Source organism: Bactrocera neohumeralis, chromosome 4, assembly GCF_024586455.1.
Source record: "Bactrocera neohumeralis isolate Rockhampton chromosome 4, APGP_CSIRO_Bneo_wtdbg2-racon-allhic-juicebox.fasta_v2, whole genome shotgun sequence".
NCBI classification, from domain to species: domain Eukaryota; kingdom Metazoa; phylum Arthropoda; class Insecta; order Diptera; family Tephritidae; genus Bactrocera; species Bactrocera neohumeralis.
The window spans coordinates 33,015,698-33,037,476 of record NC_065921.1 but is presented as its reverse complement, the minus strand read 5'-3'; positions in this window follow the sequence as shown (position 1 = coordinate 33,037,476).

The window sequence follows — 21,779 nt, the reverse complement described above, 5'->3', positions numbered from 1 at the left end:
TTTTTAAGTGAAACCTCTAATCAGAGTATGGGAAAGGGTTCGTTAAAACTTTAACATGTCAGTGGGTAGAGTGTATGACGCATCCACTAGAGAAACGGCACGCTTTCATTAAGCGTTTAAGGAACGAAAATAGAGAGATAGGTAGAGAGTTCCCAGGAAGTGTTGGCAATTAAAACACTCGCATTGAAAACCATGGGATGCTTCACTCACTAATACTATGTTCGGACCGACATTGAAAACATTTTGAAAGCCTTTGCAAATAATTTTCTGCGTGTAAATTCTGTAATTTCTGCACCGTGCAAGGTTTTGCAAGAGCAAGAGACCCATGCAGAATCTAGTGATATATGACGGCACGAAAAGAATATTAAGCGACAGCAAATAATTTTCTGCGTGTAAATTCTGTAATTTCTGCACCGTGCAAGGTTAGAATCTCCCTAATGAGAAAATGGAATGTAAACAAATATCAAGTGACAATTTAGTGCCGGCAAAATATGTATTCCAAAAACATCGATTAAACTAGCGCAGGCACCGATTATAATGAGTGGAATGTAAGTTTTCAAGTAGTTTCAGCGAAAACTGTGCTTTCGTTTGACAGATTTTACATGGACTAAAACACAAGTTTTCGTGCGAAAACCAGTTTTTCCCACGAAAACATGTTTTCGTTGTCGGTCCGAACATAGTATAAGGGTGAACGCTCAAAACCGAGTCTAGCGCAAAACTGATTTCGATCAACGGTGATCGAATTTAGGTTCCGCAGAGTGGGTGCGAAATTCAGCGCTGAATTTCGCGCGTACTTTGCTATTGTACTGTTTTGTTATGTTATGTGCTTCTTCGTAAGAGGAAAAAAGGTGTTCTACCACATTCCTGGTAACTTCTTGTAAGCAAAATATATTTATACAGATACAAATGATCAGCTTCATCGTCAACTGATTTGTGACGTTTATTTTGTGAGGTTATTCTTGCTCAACACATGAAGTGAGAGGCAATTAACTTTGTGCGTTGGGTCCCAGCACGTTAAAAACACCCCTAATGATGCCGACCATTGCAAACGTTTTAAGTATTACGATTTAAGGGCATGCGCCTGCACCTGAATGTCCGATGGGAAGGTGCACATGGTTGACGTCTTCGTAAGAATAAATGCTGACATTACCGCCGTCCAAGAACTGCGATGGACGAGACAAGGACTGAGACGGGAAGGTCCTTGTGGCATTTAATACAGTGGCCATATAAAGGAGCGCAAATTCGGTGTGGATGAACGTTTAGCCACAATCCGCATCAAAACGAAGTTCTTAAAAATATCGCTGATTTGCGTCCACGCCCCGATGGAAGAGATGGACGATGTGATCTAAGATGTTTTTGCCGGGGCCCGAAATATGGTTATCTATAGGACTAGATTCCAGCATAGGAAAACTCATCAATATACCTGGCTGTCTCAGGATCAAAAAGCCACCAACCAGATCGATTATGTTGTGATAGACGGAAGACATGTCTCCAGTGTTTTAGATGCTCCGAGGTCCTAACATTGACTGCAGCCAATATACGTACCCGCCTCTGTGCAGCAAATAACACGTTGAGAAGCTGTAATCACAGCAGGAAGCCGAATGATTTTCTACTCGACTTGCACTCCTGATCTGTGAGAGCACTCATTAGCAAGTCGGTATAATATATTGTGGCACGGCATTTCAAGCTCCTTACGTACAGCTGCAAACGAAATCATTGGTTTTCGGAAAATGTAAAAGAGCAACTGGTACGATGAGGAGTGCAGTGTCGCAGCGGAGAGAAAACAGACTGCCTACCTCGCAACGTTACAATCAACTGCAGCACGTGTGGGATGGAATAGATACCGAGAGTTGAAGGGGAAGCGAGACGTATTTTCAGAGTTGATCTACCAACTGATGCCCAGAGCATACTGAAATTATGGACGGAACACTTCTCCAGCCTGCTGAATGGCACTGAAAGCGTAACGCCTGGAGATGGAGAACCCGATTCCTCAATCGATGAGGATGGTGCGGACAATCCATTGCCCGACCATGAAAAAGTTTGAATAGCAATTAGTCGTTTGAATAACAACAAAGCCGGGCGAGCTCTTAAAATACGACGTCGAAGAACTGATAGGGAGCATGCATCAGCTTATTTGTAAAATATGGTCGGAAGCTTGCCCGACGATTGGAATTTAAGTGTGCTCTGCCCAATTCACAAAAAGGGAGACCCCACAATCTGATCCAACTACCGTGGATAAGCCTCCTCAACATCGCATATAAGATTCTATTGTATTGTGTGAAAGAGTAAAGCCCACCGTCGACAAATTGAGTAGTGTAGCTTCAGGCCTGGTGAAACAACAACTGTCCATGCGCCCTGAGGCACCAATATTAATATATCTAGTAGGGCTATTGCCAGAACAATTGTGTGGTCATGTCGCCTCTAAATATATTTTGTGCTCATTCTGCGAATTTCATCTTTAACGTATAGAATGTTTTGATCTTTGTTCACAAACCAGGGTGCATTAACAATAAGCCTAAACAATTTGGAATGAGATCGGTGTAGAATTTCAGTGTTTGATTGGTTTGCGGTACCCAATAATTGAATAGCATATGTCCATATAGGCTTTAATGTACTTAACCTCGTAAACCTATTCTAATTTCACTAAACCGAGGTTTGACATCCGCATCCTTAAGGTGATTTCACAGAAAAATAATAAAAATTAGCAACAAACAACTTAAAATCCGAAAAAACACTATAACTATAAAATCAGGTCGTGTGGAGATGTTCTATATGTTAAAGCAAACACAGAAATTGGCAATCAAAAACTCTAGGAAACATATTACTCCCCTTGGTTGCTATTTTCCGAATCATTTATCAACACGCTCTCTGTATACCCTAAAGACTCAACTAGCGCACTTATCTATAAGGAAGCATTTCTAGGGGCGGCCGCTCCTACCACTGTAAATTTTTTTTACGGATGGGCGAAAAAATAATAATGGAACATCTTTTGCAGTAGTCCATGAAAATGGTGATCTGATAGTAAACCGAATCTTACTAGATTAAAAGTCACCTTACGAGTCTGAAATTCAAGCTGTCCTAAGCACATTGCAATCCGCCACCAAAAAAGCAATAAATTTATTATCTGCACATATAACAAAGCAGTACTGCATGGAGTTCATAACCTTAACAACCACTCAGAACAGGAAACGAGCTAGCAGATAAAGCAGCCAAAGCGGCCTTAACATCTCCCCTGCAGCTATTTATTCCATTCCCGAAAAAACGAATCAGAAGTACGATACTACAAGGCCTTCTCAACAAAGTCCAATACGAATGGAGCAAAGAAATAGATCACTACAGAAACATAAATCCAGATAATCACGCAATAAGGATATCAACCAATACCACAGCAGTAATGAACAAATGTTTTAGAATGAAGAAGGAGTCACAGCCAACGTGCCATTTTTGCAACAAATCCCCATATCCTTAAATAATACCAATCCTTAAATCTCCACCGATCCACCGGTGTTCATCAAGACTAAATACCCCCAACGAAGCCAATGTCAAAAATATTTTCAATTATTTAAAACTTTTTGATATTCATAAATTAATATAAGTTACATATACATACATATATGTATTATGTAACCAAAAGTAACCGATAGCCTTAGTTGCTAGAGTTTTTTTTCACATTTATTGTAATTTCAATTATATGAGGATTATGTGAGGAGGGTTCATAAGGACAACCTTCGATTGCTCTAACTTATTAGTATAATTAAGGAACTCTTGATTTGCAGATTTACGACAGTAGTATTACTTTTGTCGACAAATTTATCGGAAAACTCACGAACTACACTAAAGATAACTAAATTCCTATCCTAGACGAAGACGCAATCGCGTGAGAGCATTTCGGCTACTTGACCCACTACACCTAAGTTGCATTTGAGAAAGATACTAGATTCTGATATAATACATATCAAAACATTACTGCGAACTGTTAATATTCACCACCGTCAAACACGAACATTAAATGTTTTTGGCGTGTCACTTAATATCCCTGACAGACGACAGCGCTAATATGCATTAGCGGGCTTAATTTAGATTTACTTGCGGATTTGACCCATGTTAATGCAAGTTTGTAATGCACAAGAATTTCGTGCATTTAGCTGAATTTACCAAATTTGAGTAGGCAACACTGCTCAAAAATGGCCGATGTTTGCTATTTTTTGACAGATGTCGCTTGAAGTCTGCCGCCTCCTTTGCGTTTACAGCATCAGAGGTAAGCAGTTTTATATTGCTAATTAAATTATGTGCAAGTATATTAACAAAAACAAATTTGAATATTTTTAGATGACAGAAAATAAACAACGCACAGCTTGCTATCCAATTTTCCAATATTCTTAACTTTTTCGCACACATTTTTCGCATTGCAATCAATTATTGCTTTTAATTTCACTCTATTATTTTTGAATGTAGTTAAAAATAAACGAATTTTTTCGTTTAATTTAGATTGATTTTGCAAAAATACCAAAATTTGTATTAAAGATTTCTCTTATTCGTTTTTATTTCACTTTTCTTTTTGTAAATAAACAAACAAATTTCACAATCAGCTGCCTAAATGCACAAGTTTGTCACCATAAAATTTCAATGCGCATTAGCGGGGTTTAATGCACATTAATTTTGCTCGTCTGTCAAGGCTATAAAATCGTCGCCGTCCTACCAGACTTTGATGACTTCCAGAGACTACAGATACTCATATTCAACAAAGAATTTTAGAATTAACAGAAAAAATAAATAAAATAATTACTAAGATAGTATCAAATTTTGGTGAAACAAAATTTTTGCTGAATGTCACAAAATGCCAAAAATGTATGTTCGCTACATTTTGCAAAACACTAAAAACCATCACTAGCGGGTAACAGCTCATTATGGAACCAGTGGCAAATTACTTACATAACTGCCGTCAATCATGAAAGGACTATAAAGAAATTGATCATGAAATTGTCGCGCAAAGGTAAAATACAGAGATTACTTCTGCCATTGAAAAGGCTATCAGAAAATAGGAATAGCAGGTTTCCTGCTATGAAAACACTACATATTCCTTTGTGATTCCCGAAACTCCTAAATATGGATCACCAGAATCTTATAATATATCAATGATGTATAGTATATCTTGAATGGTTACTTAAAGAAAGGGATGAGCGATCAAACCTACATTACTGCTTCGGTTATAATTGTCAGATGAATAAAAATCCGTTCCGGTTACGTAGAACCGAATGTCGAGGGAACGTGAGAAACTCCTAAAAATCTTGAACATTTTGCACGAAATTAATAATGTAATGGATTGATATACTTAAAACGGGTTTTCCAATAACGATGATATGATTACTAAGTGACATTTTAATATGACATGATCCGCAATTTTTATACCCTGAACAGGGTATATTAAGTTTGTCACGAAGTTTGTAACACCCAGAGGGAAGCGTCGGAGACCATATAAAGTATAATGTATATATAAATGATCAGTATGTTGAGCTGAGTCGATTTAGCCATGTCCGTCTGTCTGTCTGTCCGCCTGTCTGTATATATACGAACTAGTCCCTCAATTTTTAAGATATCCTTTTGAAATTTTGCAAACGTCATTTTCTCTTCAAGAAGCAGCTCATTTGTCGGAACGGCCGATATCGGACCACTATAACATATAGCTGCCATATAAACTGAACGATCGCAATCAAGTTCTTGTATGGAAAACTTTCACATTTGACAAGATATATTCACAAAATTTGGTATAGATTATTTTCTAAGGTAACAATATAATCTCCGAAAAAATTATTCAGATCGGATTACTATAGCATATAGCTTCCATACAAAATGAACGCATAACGTTACTAACAGAAATGCACCTGTGAAGGGTATTTAGCTTCGGTGCAACCTATATATTCGGTTCAATAAATAAAGATTATAAATAAAGAGATATTGAAAGATTAAAATAATTTCAATAAAGTTCTTAAAGTTAATGTGTAAGTTTGTTATTTTTTTATAAATTGGAGAAATTTTCAAATTCCATAATCGGAATTGTTAAATTTCCAAAAGGTAACATTGTGTTACATTGTTATCTTAGAAAATTGCAATAAACAATCTTCTTTTATTTTGCTTTTGCAGTGCCCTTATTAATGTTGGGTAGTCGAAAAAGTCTTCGTATTTCTAATCAAACTTCAACTTATTTTTTTTTATATTTATAACAATGAACAAATAAACAAATATGTACCATTTTGGTCGACCACCCTTTGCCATTTCTCCGCTGGAGACATTAATCCATCAGTGTAAATCGAAATTTCGAAATTTCCTGAACGGAAGCGAGCGGTCCATTGTTGTGCTACATGAACTGATACAACATCGGCTCCGTAAACTTCATAAATTTCATTGTTAGCTTGCGTGGCTTCTTTTTTTATACAAACATTTCAAAATATAGCGAAATTCTTCATTATTTTCACTCATTTTTGAACAGCTGTAACTTTTTTTAACTTCGCCGGATTTAATTTTTTTTGGTACACAATGTGATTGGTAGCACTACACTGGTAGCGGTACAATGTCTAAACAATAGCACATTCTGAGTAGATAAACAATTTCATTAGAAACGAAAATCAAAATCCTAGATTGTCTAAGAAGTGAGGCAGGTTCAACATCTGTTGGCAGAGGTTTTGGTTGAAATGAAGCGACAATTAAGAACAATTTAAAAAAATGAGAGTTCCATTCAACAATCAGTAATTTGTGGGTCAGCACTTATATCTAAAACAACTTCTTATAGTCGATATTTTACTTTAGAGAAAACTGAAAAACATATGATGTTATGGATTGAAGATTTTAATGATTTACATTTTACAAAAAATACTAACGATGGGAAAATTATCAAAGAGAATGCACTTAGAATATACAAACGACTTCAGAAGTTTGAGCCATTCGTATCCCATCAGGGATTTATTATAATAATAAAATTGCTTTCAATGTAAGTCATGGATGGCTGAAAAGACACGCTTTTCACAATGTAAAATTTCAAGGAGAATTGGCATCAGTAGACGAATATGCTGCAAAAAACTATATAAGTATAGTATATTCAATTGCTGTTTGTGTCGCCTAATACAACTTCTCTGACTCAGCTACTCTATCAGGGTATTATAGCAGCATTTAAAATGGACTATATCAAGCAAACGTTAAGATATATTTTGGATTCAGTGGAAGAAAAAAATTTGAATGTTATAAAAATGTTTAATATTTTGGATTGCATTACACATGTTTCTTGCCATCCAACACTTGCGGCAATTAACTTTGAATACTTGTTGGAAAAACATTTTACCAGCTTTCGTTCAAAGGAGAACTTCAGTGGTGCAAAGATCAGAAATTTATTTTGAGTTTTTAAGTCTTTCAAGTAATATAGGTAGGGATGGGTTTGACAACATCCAAACGGCTGACTTCGATGAATTAATGAAAGGCCCTATTGATGATAACGACTTAATTGAAATTGTGGCTATCAATGAGAATAAAGATTTCGATATCGACGAGGACGAAGGTAAAGGTCAGGTTTTAACGGATAATTTAATTCGTGAGGACTTGAAATTCGCTACAAGTTTGGAAAATTTTTTCTTGCCCATGATCCTGAGATGGAGCGTGTGTTACAAATTAATTATCTAAACAACTGGAGAAACCAAAAACCGACTTCTTTTAACAGATTTTATAACAAAAAAACTTATGCAGGTTAGTAATAATGAAGATATCTTCTGGTGACAGTGCTATTTTTAAGGGATCCTCTCAGTGTGAAATTTTCGAAAATCATTTTTTGTTTGTTGCATTATCAGGTAGTATACACTGTAATCAAAATTATCTCAAAGTTTGAAATCGAAATTCATATGATTACGGTCGCTACAGCATTTGTTGTAGAAAGGAAACCGAGTGGCGAACGCAGCGACTGCAATCTTTAAACGCGTTTTTCTCAGAATTTTGTTTCTCCTCTCAAAGGAAGAGTTTTGAAGATATTTTGTTCTAATTTGGAGAGAACATTTCTAATCAATCTCTATCGCGCTATGCAAAATTTTATTGTTTTTTCTTAATTCTTCCTGTTTTTTCTACGAAAAACTGTCGAAAAATAGTGCCAAATTCGACACTTTTTGTTCAAACCGCCGACATTTTGTAAAATTTCAAAAAAAAACTTCCAAAGCGCTATATCGACTTTCCTACAGATTAATAATCTTTTTGAAATTTTTGCTTTAGACCGAAATTGCGGCCGCAATCGATGACATAGGAGAGAACAAATCATTTATTAAAACAATAAAGTCGTTTTTTCAAGTACTCTCAGCAATAATTTATTTAAAAATTTAAAAATAATAATTTATACAATTATTATTAACATAATTTAACTAAATTCCAATACAAAAATTAAAATAAAACAGTTTTGCACTTACTTTTCGTCAGACATCGTAGTGAAATGCAGTAAACAATTTTTTGATAGAAATTATGTATGACAGTTGATAGAAAAAGTGTTTTTTGCAATCGTCATGATGCGCGTCATGATGCATTTACGAGCATAGCCATATCTATTTATTTATCTGTTAAACTAGAAAATCAATCATATTTGAGTGAGACGTTCTTAAAGACGATTTTCAACATTATGGATGACGATTTCACTGTAAAATTTTAATAATTTTTACAAAAACTCCTGAATTCTCCTGAATATTTGCTCCTGAATATTTGCCATTTTTCGAGTTGTGACTTTTTCTGTAGTTAGTGTGCGATATATTGTGTATGTATGTATGTATGAACCTACTCCATTTAGCTTCCTCGACTCGGCACTTGTCCAGAATTTCACGTTGCTAAATAACTATTTAATTAACAAAGCAATAAACAATTGGAAGCCAATACCAGCTGATAAAAATTATTGCTTACAATTACTTTTATTTATTAATACTATTCGGGGACTGTATCTTTCCAATTATGATATTTTACAAGATGACTCTGATACAATTGCTTTGACTTTTTATCAAGGAAATTTATGAAAAGTATTCATTTGCACATATTTTTTAGATGAAGTACAGTGAAATTCCTTACCACGGACAGTGCTTATAACCAGACATCTCCAATAACCGGACAAATTTTATAAGCACAACGTTTTCATACAAAACCATTCCTATAACCAGACATGAATTCGTTCCAATGACCGGAAACGGATACTATTTTGGTAATATTTCGTTCAATGTATCTCTGATAAGCGGACAAGATTATCTAAAATGTGTCAAGAAATTTGTGTACAATTTCTAGTTCTCTTTTTTAATTCCAATTAATTTGTGTTATTTTGCGATAGTTGTAAGGTGATTGTTCGGTTATGAGGAATTTCGCTGTATACATATAATAATGTAGTTTATAACTGCTTAAAATATATTAGCTACAATTCTTTAAAAACTTTCAAAATAGCCTCCTTCTGCGTCGATGAAGCGCTGCCAGCGCGATTTCCAAGCATTGAAGGCGTCACGGAAGGCATTCTCCGGAATAGACTTGAGAGCAGAGGTGTATGCTGCTTGGATTCCCTCTGTCTTCTCAAAATTTCATCGGCCTTCTCGGACAAGGAAACAAAAAGATCTCGGAATCATACTCAAAGATCCATGAATTGTCACATGTGATTACGTTATTCAAAACTTGGGGGTCACTTTCACACATGTTCAAATTTTCTTGGCACACTTCCACTCGCCGCAATTTCTGGTCGTCAGTGAGCACTTTTGGAACCATCAAGTGCTCCGTCACAATGTCATGACCACAGATTTTGATAAATTTAACATCTGTTCAATTAAACGAATACTTAGTCGACGGTCTAAGTTCAAAACTTTGCGCACAAGAGTCATATTGTCGGTGTTTGTCGAAGTCGCAGGTATCCCAGCGCGGTCTTCATCAGCGACCTCTTCCCGGCCCTTCAAATAGACCTGATGCACCACTCACAGAAACATGACGCGCAAAAATGTTGACGTTAAGATTGGAAAGTCATGGAGTATAATGAAATCGTTTTCAACAAGATATGTATATAAGTACATTGTTATGTTCATTATCTCATTGTTAGGGCTACTCTTATTTCAGAACCTAAGTGTAAAATCTCACAATGTTTCGACACTTTGACTTTCGGCTCGCATGCATAATGTTGTCCAGTCGGTTTGTGTGCTAATTTTTTTTACGGTATCGTTATACTACCAGAGAATGTTAAGGGGTCAGTAGGGTAATCTGGCCTGTTTTTGGAGATTTTTTTTTTATAGAAATTTTTATTCTACAATAGAACTTTTTTCACATTTAATAAGGTATATCGTGGTGTGTGTAAACAAATTTTTTCGGAATTTTTTGATGACATCTGTCGGAGAAATGGCTGGGTGAATGAGATGCGTTTTTTCACCGGCGGACACGATTTCTCATGTTTGGATCATCTGAAACACAAAAACTCAATTTATTCTTGAAAAGTGCGTGAATAGTTATCGTCCCTACTAGAATCATGAAAAAATGTTGATAAATAAAAAAGTAATTTACGTTTTTTTTTTAATTTTTTCCCATGTTTTTTTACATAAATTTTGTTATAACATTGTCAATAAATTATAAAAAATTATGTATTTAGTAGGGACGATAGCCAGGCGTTTTTTGAACATTTTAAGAAATTAAGCAAATCGGTTGAGTGGTTCGACCGGAATCATGTCCGCCAGTTTAAAAAGGTGTGTTTTTAGAAAAGCGCGTTTAAAGTTTGAGGTTTGCACTCCGAGCGCTCTGAACGTCGAGCGGTATTATTATTGTTGGGCCTTTTTCGAAACCTTCCAATGGTAAAGTGGGTTTCTGCATTAATTCTAAGGGTATAAGGGAACAGAAAATGCAAAAAAAAAATAATAATTGTAAAAAAAGATTACCCTACTGACCCCTTAATGAATATTCATTATCTGCTCATACATATACGTACAAAGTCATATATGACATATGAATACCCTTCAATATGTAAGGGCTAAGTTCGGGTGTATCCGAACATTTTATACCCTTGCAACTTACAAAGGACAAAAACCTGAGATGCTGGAAAAAATTTGTATTACACAAGTTTGTTTGCGAGGGGCAAGGGGAAGTACATAAGCATCAGAAAACGTACATTTATGAATTGATGAGTTACTGTCGTATTTGTGTAAATACGCATAAATCATAGAAAATTCAATAAACCTAAACATATGAACATATTATTCTGTTATTCTGTTAAGATTCCAATTAACAAAATAAAAGAAAATTTAAGTTTCATGAGTTTTAGGATTCGAACATAAATGCTCGTATTCGCTTTGAGATTAACTCCGTAAGGCTTAAGACCTCAGCTACTTCAATAGCGGGAACGAGGCCGCTTTAACCACAGTTTTATTATTATCCTTTGGTCAATAATCATATTGCTCACCCATCGTACATATGTACATGAACTGAAATATTTGTTTATTAAAATTTAATTTTATTATAAACTCTAAGATTTTTACCAGTAATCCTCCTGTTTAATTAGGCTCAAAAATCTTTTTATTATTATACAAGGTGCGTTCCAAACTTTTTGAATCTAGCGCCCCCTGGTGGCGCCATCTATATGTCGACTAGTGCGTTAGAATCTGCTATTTTTATCGATTGTCCAGTGAGAATTTCATGACATTTCATTGATTGGAAGTGAAGTTATTGCGTTTTAAGTGTCAGTATGTTTGTGTTATCGGTGCGAAAATGAGCTTCGAACAAAGAGCCAACATTAAATTTTGTTTTAAAATTGGTAAAACTTTTACCGAATCGTTTCAATTGATGAAAAAACCGGAAATTTCATCGGAACTGTGCATGAATTCATCAAAAATTAGCCGAAATCATCATTGAAATTCATGGAAATGGAATTAAACATCTCCAAACCTTCGATTTATCGCATTTTGACCGAACATTTGTGCTTACAAAAGGTGTGTTCCGCACAAATTGACTGACGACCAAAAATTGCTCAGAATCTCACATTCGAAGGACGATTATTTGAAAATCACAAAATCACACTTTAACCATTAACCACTCCCCGTATTCGCTTGATATGGCACCTTTCGGAAAAATGCCTTTGCCAATTAAAGAAAAGCATTATGCAGACGTAGAGGCCATTCAAAAGGCTTGCACCGGCATACTGGCGGCCATACCGGCCAACGAGCTAAAACACTCGTTCGAAATGCTTTTGGACCGTGCAAAAAGCTGTATTGAAGCAGAAGAAGACTATTTTGAATAAAATAAATGGAAATGGAATGAAAAACCATTTGTTCAGTTTTTTTCTTTCAAAGTCCTGTTTAATTTGGAACGCAACTTGTACATTTTGTCAAATCATAGCAGTTTTAGGGTAAATTCTAAGTAGTCAAGCGCATCGATAATTCATATAAGAATATTCGTTGTGTCTATTTATAGCCTTTCCCCGTTTCGCTCATTGCGTGGTGTTTTTCCTTACGAAGTTATTTTTTCGATGTTCCGTCATACGAAATTTAGTACTCAAAAAAATTTTATTTACCATTTGCGCCTTCTCTATTCTTTAACATTATCTGGTTCTACTCAGCTGACGGATTTGAGACCTACTTATACGTGATGGTGTATTTCAAGGCAGCGTTATTGCTTACTTACTTAGTACAAATTAAATATAAGTTTCTTTTTTGTAATGAATTCATTAAAATAAATCGTGTTATATCCAAAAATAATTTTTTAACATTGTCTTTATTTTCAATTTTATCTGTACATATAATAACCTCACTTGGTATTGAATATAGGAAAATCGGACTAATGCAACCCACATAAAATAACATTAATTGAAAACAAGTAAGGAAGAACAGTTCGGTTATGACCGAACATTTCATACTCTTGCAAATTGCACTAACCAGTCTTAGGAATCTGAAGGTACTTCTCTAATTTTGGTTCTGACAATTTGAAAGAGTATGAAATGTTCGGTTATACCTGAACTTAGATCTTCCTTACTTGTTATTTAATATCTTCCAGTAATTTGGCATGGACCAAGAGCAAGATAAAAATCTTCATAACACATATTTTTTCCAATATTACGTAACCGCAATTCGACTTGAGGGTTGTTCATGTCAAACAACTTAGCTAGAAAGATGATAGTAAAATCTTTTCTATTAGGTGGTTACTTGGTGGCCTACTTTTTCCGATTTAACTATACATATGATTAGATACCAAAAGAAATGCATCTACGAAACTTTTTATAACACTTTTATTAGCTCCCCCTGTATGTATGAATGTATGTTTGTAACTTCTGGCTGAGCAAGTGTTAACTTGAGTAAAAATTGATATACATATCTTGATGAAATTTCCTACATATGTATGTATATTCCCCCGTAATCAGATCACTGCCACGACAGCGAACCGTCATTAAACGATACCGAATTGTAATTTGGTAGAGAAAATCCCGAAAACAAGGGATACCTGTTGGCTGACATTTCTTTAAAAGTGGGCGTAGCTCTGCCCCCAAAAATGAATATCCTTCAAACCACTGAAAATAATTCAAATCGCTGAAGGTGTTCCACATTTTTCGATAATATCGAGCTTACCAGTTCTTGTATGGAAAACTTTCACATTTGACAATGTATCTTCACCAAATTTGGTATAGATTATTTTCTAAGGCAAGAATGTAATCTCCGAAAAAATTGTTCAGATCGGCTTACTATAGATATAGCTGCCATACAAACTGAATGATCGGAATCAAGTTCTTGTATGGAAAACTTTGACAAGATATATTTACGAAATTTGGTATAAATTATTTTCTAAGGCACCAATGTAATCTGTGAAGGGTATATTAGCTTCGGTGCAGCCGAAGTTAACGTTTTTTCTTGTTTTAATGGCCTTAAGGATAGGATCGTATTATATTTACATATAACATCACTGATGTTTCACAAATTGATTTCTAAAGTTTGATAAAGCGCTTGGTAGATTCCAAGGACAGTAATATTAAATTTCTTAAAGACACCCTTCAACAGATTTCTTAAAATAAATTGTGTACAAAATTAATTTCAAAAGGCACTTCCAAGATCAAGTGGTACTTGAGAGTTGAATTAGTAACATTAAACTGCTCGAATACGTAAGGTCTAAAAATATTTGTACAGAAAAAAGTTATGTGAATATTGTATACGAGTATTTATCTTTAAGAATCTCTCACTAAAAATTGAATTTGTATTGCTTTATTCTTTTAGTTAATTACTTTATACTTTTATTTTATTTGTCTAATCAGAAATACAATTCTTGAAATCTCCGCCGTTTGCATACTGTTATCATGCTTTTGGCAACTGTAGTACTTTGTTAAAATAGCGACTATGGAAACAGCTAAGTTTCCATTCGATAACGAGTGCGGAATTAAAAATAGAAGACCTTGGCGTCGTTGTGAAAATCCACTTGCTCATTCCTTTATTATAATGTGGCTGGTGATGGTTAACATAAAGTTCTGAAAGATTTGAAAAAGTTTTCGAAATAATCAGTATGGCATAGTAACATAAATGCTGAATGTTGTCCACCAGGCGTAAAAACAACCCTCCCCTGTCGGAGGCACGTTTTATATAAATTAAGCCAACTGATAGTTATTTTCCCAAGGAGTGTTTTCGTCCATGCGAACGTCATGACCTAACCAGCGTAGCCGCTGTCTGTTAATTCGCTGAACTATGTCAATGTCGTCGTATATCTCATACAGCTCATCGTTTCATCGAATGCGATATTCGCCAAGACCAATGCGCAAAGAACCATAAATCTTCCGCTGAACCTTTCTCTCGAAAACTCGTAACGTCGACTCATCAGATGTTATCATCGTCCATGCTTCTGCACCATATAGCAGGACGGGAATAATGAGTGACACAGGTGTTATTCTGCGTAGGATTTCCAGGCTGACGTTATTGTTGCTGTTGATACTGTTTCCAAGATAGGCGAAATTATCTACGACTTCGAAGTTACGACTGTCAACAGTGACGTGAGAGCCAAGTCGCGAGTGCGACGACTGTTTGTTTGATGACAGGGGATATGTGTTTCGTCTTGCCCTCGCTCACTACCAGACCCATTTGCTTGCTTCTTTATCCATTCTGGAGAAAGCAGAGCGCTGTTGTTGAGGCCATGCGGATAGACGAAATTATCTACGTCTTCGAAGTTATGATTTTCAACACTGATGTGGGAGTCTAGTCGCGAGTGTGCACTTTTATAGATGATACTCGTAGTACCTTCCCTATTTAGTTCTGCAGCTCAAATTATTTTCTCCAAGAGCAGATTGAAGAAGTCGCACGATAGGAAGACGCCTTGTCTGAAACCTCGTTTGGTATCGAACAGCACGGAGAGGTTCTTCTCGTTTCTGACGGAGCTTTTGGTATTGCTCAACGTCAGTACACAGCCGTATTCGTTTTACGGGGATACCAAATTCAGATATCGCAGCATAAAGGCAGCTCCTTTTCGTGCTGTCAAAAGCAGCTTTAAAATCGATAAAGAGGTGGTGAATGTCGCTCCTCTTTTCATGGATATTTTCCAAGATTTGTTCCTATCAGTTTGTTGACGGTGGCCTTTAGTCTTTCACACAATACGCTCGATAGAACCTTTCGTGCGATGTTTAGGAGACTTATCCCACGGTAGTTGGCGCAGATTGTGAGGTCTCCCTTTTTGTGGATTTGGCAAAGCACACTTAAATTCCAATCGTTGGGCATGCTTTAGTCCGAGCATATTTTACAAAGAAACTGATGCATGCTGATATCAGTTCTACGCTGCCGTGTTTGAATAGCTCGGCCGGCAATCCATCGGCCCCCGCCACTTTGCTGTTCTTCAGGCGGGTAAATGCTATTCGAACTTTTTCGTGGTCGGGCAATGGAACGTCTGTTCCATAGTCATCGATTGAGGAATCGGGATCGCCTTCTCTTGGCGTTATACTTTCGCTGCCATTCACTAGGCTGGAGAAGTGTTTCTTACATAATTTTAGTAAGCTCTGGGCATCAATCACTAGATCACCAATATGTAAGGAGCTTGAAATGCCGTCAGAAAGCAGAACTGCAAGTCGAGTTGAAAAGATCGTTCCTTGTGTTTGTTGGCGTGCGTTTTTTGCTGCACAGAGGCGGGTGCGTCTCTTGGCTGCAACAAGTTAGTGGTCCGAGTCAATGTTAGAACCTCGGAACGTCGCACGTCTAAAACACTGGAGACGTGACTTCCGTCTATCAAAACATGATCGATCTGGTCGGTGGCTTTTCGATCCGGAGACAGTCAGGTTGCTTGGTGAATTTTTTATTGTGGACAGTGGCGTAGCCATCTAGGAGCTAGACGAGGCAGTGACGCGGGGCCTTCAAGCTCAGGAGGCCCTCGAACATTTACCAGAAGTCTCATAGAACTGAACTTTTAGAAATTTCTCCCATTTTCAAAATAAACATGACAGGTTGCAACCCCACTTTAATCATGACAATGCAGTTGTGAGAATGATAATTTTTCCTGGGATTCCCCAACGACACTTGTATCGTATCATTGTGTTTCTCTTTCTTTTCATTTTACTTTTAACGTCTTCAGTGAACAGTGAGTACCTACCTTCTTGAGCACAATCTAATATTGTATTGTTTAAATAAATTAGAAAATTGAAATTATGGATAAAAAGAAGAAACCCAGTGGTGCATTTAAACGCAAACTACGCCAAGAAAGAGAATATAGTAAACAAAAGTTGTCCAAATTTTATAAGGTTTTTATTCAGTCTTCTGCAAGTATATCTGGTCAAAATATGTCTATTAATAGTGACTTAAATAATGTTATAACTGCAGTGTTGGTTGAGATTCGACATTTATCGCAATTGGAGGTACCTCCGCAGCCGACCATGTGAATGCGGATAATGTTTGCATGACACATGTAAGAGCGGAGGGTTTGGAGCAACCACAGACCTCTTCATTTTTCGAACATGTGTACGGCAAAACTTCTTATGACTTGAGAATCTTACGAACAAAATATCAAGCGATAACGAAAAACGTCAAATTCTTGATATGGGGCCTGTGCAGCCTTTAGGACCTTTTCCAACAGACATCAACCAGAACAATAGGTGTTTTTCTAAATCGTACCACGTTTCGTGTTCTAAATATGGGCGAGGAAATCGTTGGATGTTATTCCAAAATACAAGAAAGCCTTTTGTCAATCCCGCTGGTTATTTTTCACAAAGAAATAATGTTTGGTTGCGGGAATTCGAGATTGGAAGCATTTATTAGAAAGAATTAAACAACACAATTGTTCGAGTGGCCATTCAGAACAATGGGCTGTGTATGAATTTTGGAAAAAAAACGATACTAATACTATCGACAAAGAACTTGAAAATGAAACTCGCAAAGAAGCATTATTTTGGAAAATGGTTCTTCAAAGGTTATTCGACATCAAACTTACCCTAGCAATGTGTTCTTTGGCTTTGAGAGGCCATTAAAACGACCTAAGTCAGGAAGGATACCACGGAAATTTTCTGTCCTTTTAGAGCTTGTCACCCGATATGATCATATTTTGCGGCTAATTCATGCACCGTGTATTGAACAACATCAAAGCAGCCAAAACTTTACAAAAATGCAACCTTCAATTTGGGTGAGGCAAGTAAAGTTTTAGCAGAGACCAAAGCAAAGTTGAAAATTTATAGAAATGATATTGAATTATTCAAGTGCAAAGCCAGTGAATTTGCAAGAAAATTGGGATAAAAGGCAAAGAAAAGTTAAAAACAAAAAACATTTTAATGAATTAGCTGCTGATCACTGTATTCCAAACAGAGAAAAATATATAAATTGATATTTTCAATAATAGTACAGACACAGTAATATCTTAATCGTTTTATTGGTATGACTGCAGTCTGTCATATATTCGATTTTTTAACACTAACATTTTTATTATTATGCATGTTGATGAAGCAACTTTATTACAAAAGTGTGACGAATTCCAAAAAAAAATATTCAGATATAATAGGCCCTAGTTTTTTACTTCAATTTATTAATTTTACCTCAACTAACCACAAAATATGTAAAGAAATATTGAGCAAATACGGAGTGCTAGAATGCGACCTTGCGGAAGTATTTACAGTAATGTTATTATTCTTTACAATTCCTCTCATTTCTGCAGCAACTGAAAGGTAATTTAGCAAATAAAAAATTATTTAAGAAATAATATTAGTCAAACTCGACTCAATGGTTTTGTCTGGGTCAAATGCGACCTCTTTACAGTAATTCGATGCTACTTGACGCCAAGCGATAGCATACAGGAATTCCAAGAAAAGTTCGACAATATTGAGGACATAGCCAGGAGACCTAAATTCAAAAGCCTTAGAGTGGGGTATGCCAAACAAGGACTCGAGAGGAAAGCGCATTCTAGAAATGGCTGCGCGCCTAAGTCTAATAGTGCTCAACACGGGAAATGCAACCACGTTTAGAAGACCGGGATGCGAGGAAACTACACCAGATATTACTATCATAAGAACGCATGGCAGGTTCAATAAAGAAATGGAAAGTCCTGGAGGATTACACTATCGATACTGGAACAAACGCTAACCAGTACAGGAAAAACACTGCAACACCCATCTAGCAGCCCCCCAAAAAATGCAAGAAAAATTGTCGAGCACTCAATGCTTAACATAACGAGAATCTGTCAAAAATCAATGCCCACAGCAAACATAAGGCAGCAGTTTACTGGTGGACTGAAAATATCGCCCAACTCAGACGCACATGCCTCCGACTTACCCGATTACCTCAGGCTGTGGTGTGGTGGTGGTATAAAACTAGAGAAGGGTCACGGCAGATAGCGGTTACGTCAGGAGTAGCACAAGGATCCATTTGAGGCCCAGATTTATGGAACATTAGTTATGACGCTATATTAAAACTAGAAATGCCAGACGAATCACATTTTATTGGCTACGCGGACGACATTGCGGCAGTAATCACAGCAAGGGATGCAGAAGAAGCGCGAAGAAAGCTGAACCAGGTCATGATACAGACACAAGCATGGCTCGACGCACACAACACACAACCTTCAACAAGCCCATACATCTCGAGATAAGCATGCACACAACTACGGATATTATTCACAGAAAGCAGTAAACTACCTAGGCGTAAGACTGGACCCCAGACTAACCTTTTGGGTAAAAATTTTTCATTGGGGCACTTTTTAGGTGGAAGGTCCCAAACCCAACGCAAAACCCTATGAAGGGGATGCTTCGCCTTCTCACTTTAGCTCTCCTTTAAACGGATATTCTTTGGCTACCCAGAGGATATTTGGTCTAGGACCGGAAGTGGTGATCTGCTTGAGCTATATGTAAAATAATCATTTCTGGCCACTCCCAAGTGAATGGCAATCACAGAACTTTCCTCACTTGCGTGAACTTCTACACGTGACTCCATCCCCCATCCTTAGGGTGATTCAGTTTTATTAAAAACACAAGCCTACGAGCGGTACAAAGCCTTCAAAGACGGTCGAGAAATCGTTGAAGGACCACCTTGACCTCTTCAAATGATAAAAATATTAAAAAATTCAAAGATATGGTGCTTGAAAATCGTCAGGCAAGTGTTAGGGAAGAATGATTTTAGTGTATATTTTGAGTATGGAACGCGTTCTAGCTCGACTCGTCCCGATAAAGCTAAATTCTTTTCAAAAAGAGTACGATTGTGACCGAATTTAAAGTCAAAGACGCAATGAATGCTATCGATCAATCGCCGTATGCAGCAGTTTTGGCTGCGTGTGTCGCTGAAGAAGCTAAAGGCCATCACAAAAAGTGCTTCGAGGACTGGAAAAATCGTTGGCATAAGCGTATTACATTCTGGTGGGGATCACTTTGGAGGCGACAAAATCTGTATTGATGAATGATGAAGTAAATATTTGGGGTTTTGTTTATAATTTCCGGGTACTGTTTTGTTACAATGTACAAGGGCTTTCCAAATAAAAAGGACTTTAACTCAAAAGTTTCAATTGAAAAAACAAGTTTATGGCGATGATTGACTATCCCGTAGCAGAGTGCACGAGTGGCTTCAACGTTTTGAAAGTGGTCGTGAGGACATAAATGACGATCAACATGTGGGTCAATCAAAATCCGTGATCACCGGAAATTCCATCGAAACTGTGCGTGAATTCATCAAAAATTAGCCGAAATCATCATTGAAATTCATGGAAATGGAATTGAACACCTCCAAAACATCGATTTATCACATTTTGACCGAACATTTGGGCTTACGAAAGGTGTTTGCACGGTTTGTTCCGCACAAATTGACTGACGACGTTTGTTGCATGATAATGCGCCGTCTCATCGGTGTACCCTTGTGACCGATTATTTGACCAAAAATCACATTTTAATCATTAACCACTCCCCGTATTCACCGGATATGGCACCGTGCGACTTCTTCCTTTTCGGAAAAATGCATTTGCCCATGAAAGGAAAGCGTTACGCAGACGTAGAGGCCATTCAAAAGGCTTGCGGCATACTGGCGGCCATACCGGCCAAGAGCTAAAGCACTCGTTCAACATGCATTTGGACCGTGCAAAAAGCTGTATTGAAGAGAAGCAGACTATTTCGAATAAAATAAATTGATTTTGTCGAAAAAACCATTTGTTCTGTTTTTTTTAAGTCCTGTTTACTTTGGAACCCACCTTGTATATATAAACCTTGTTGTCTGAGCCTTTTTATCTTTCATATCAATGTTGTACTTATTACTAAAATTAATAAATTTCTTAATATCGAGAAAAGAAACTAATGCATTTGATCTTGAATAATCATATCACAAATAACTGGTGATACTGAACACTGCTTTAAATCGCTAATGAAATTTATTTTATTATTTTGATAATTTCGTGATTTGTGAGGATTCGACGCGTATATTAGTACCATTTTGTTCTTCCATAATATTTTTTTTTCTGGACACTATTTTACGATTTCTCTACTAAAATTACTCTAATGAATAAGTTGAATTGATCATAAATCATCACATACTTAATTTAAGCAACTGAATTTATAATCTTCCACTCAAATGACTAGTATATTGAATGTGTTGATAAGAAAACGCAAAATAGTGTCAGGCGTTCAAATACATATATGTATTTATTAGCCGTTAAAAAAATATTACCATAAATATTATAAGTATAGTTAGTTTACAGATATAAAATTTAAATTTATGCTTCATAGATTATAATTAAGAAAAACTGATTTTTGTATGTATTTATCCGAACATTGGCCCGACATGGTTCTATCGTTTTTCTGGTTGCCTTGTTCTTGCAACTGTTTCCTCTCAGGTATCGTTTTCTGTTTTTTCCTGTTAGGCATATTTGGTTGAAAGGCAATACAAACGTTCATTTCGCCGGTATAATTTTTTATACGATTTGTGAACACAGCAGAAGGGCGAGAAAAAAATATTTACGGTTAAGGCTTTATTTCTTGTAGGACAGCACTTATTATGGTCCACACTAATAATGCGCTATTTCTGTTTCTCCATTATTTCTAAATGCATACCTTCTTTACTAAGTTTTTAATTAAATGTTAAATAGTATTTCCTGTGAACTCAATTCCCTTCAGACGATTTCCGTTTCCTCTCAGCAAGTGCGCATGTCCAAAGTGCACATCCAATCGCACAAGTAATTTGAGTGCATTTAATTGAGTGAAATTTTAAACCCTCGGAATTTGAAATGTAAGTAGTAGTGAATATATGTATATAGTACTAAATTATATTGAAAAGTTAAAATAATATGTTATGAACAAAAAATTAAAAGCAAGTAAGGAAGACCTAAGTTCGTTTGGAATCAAACATTTAATAAGA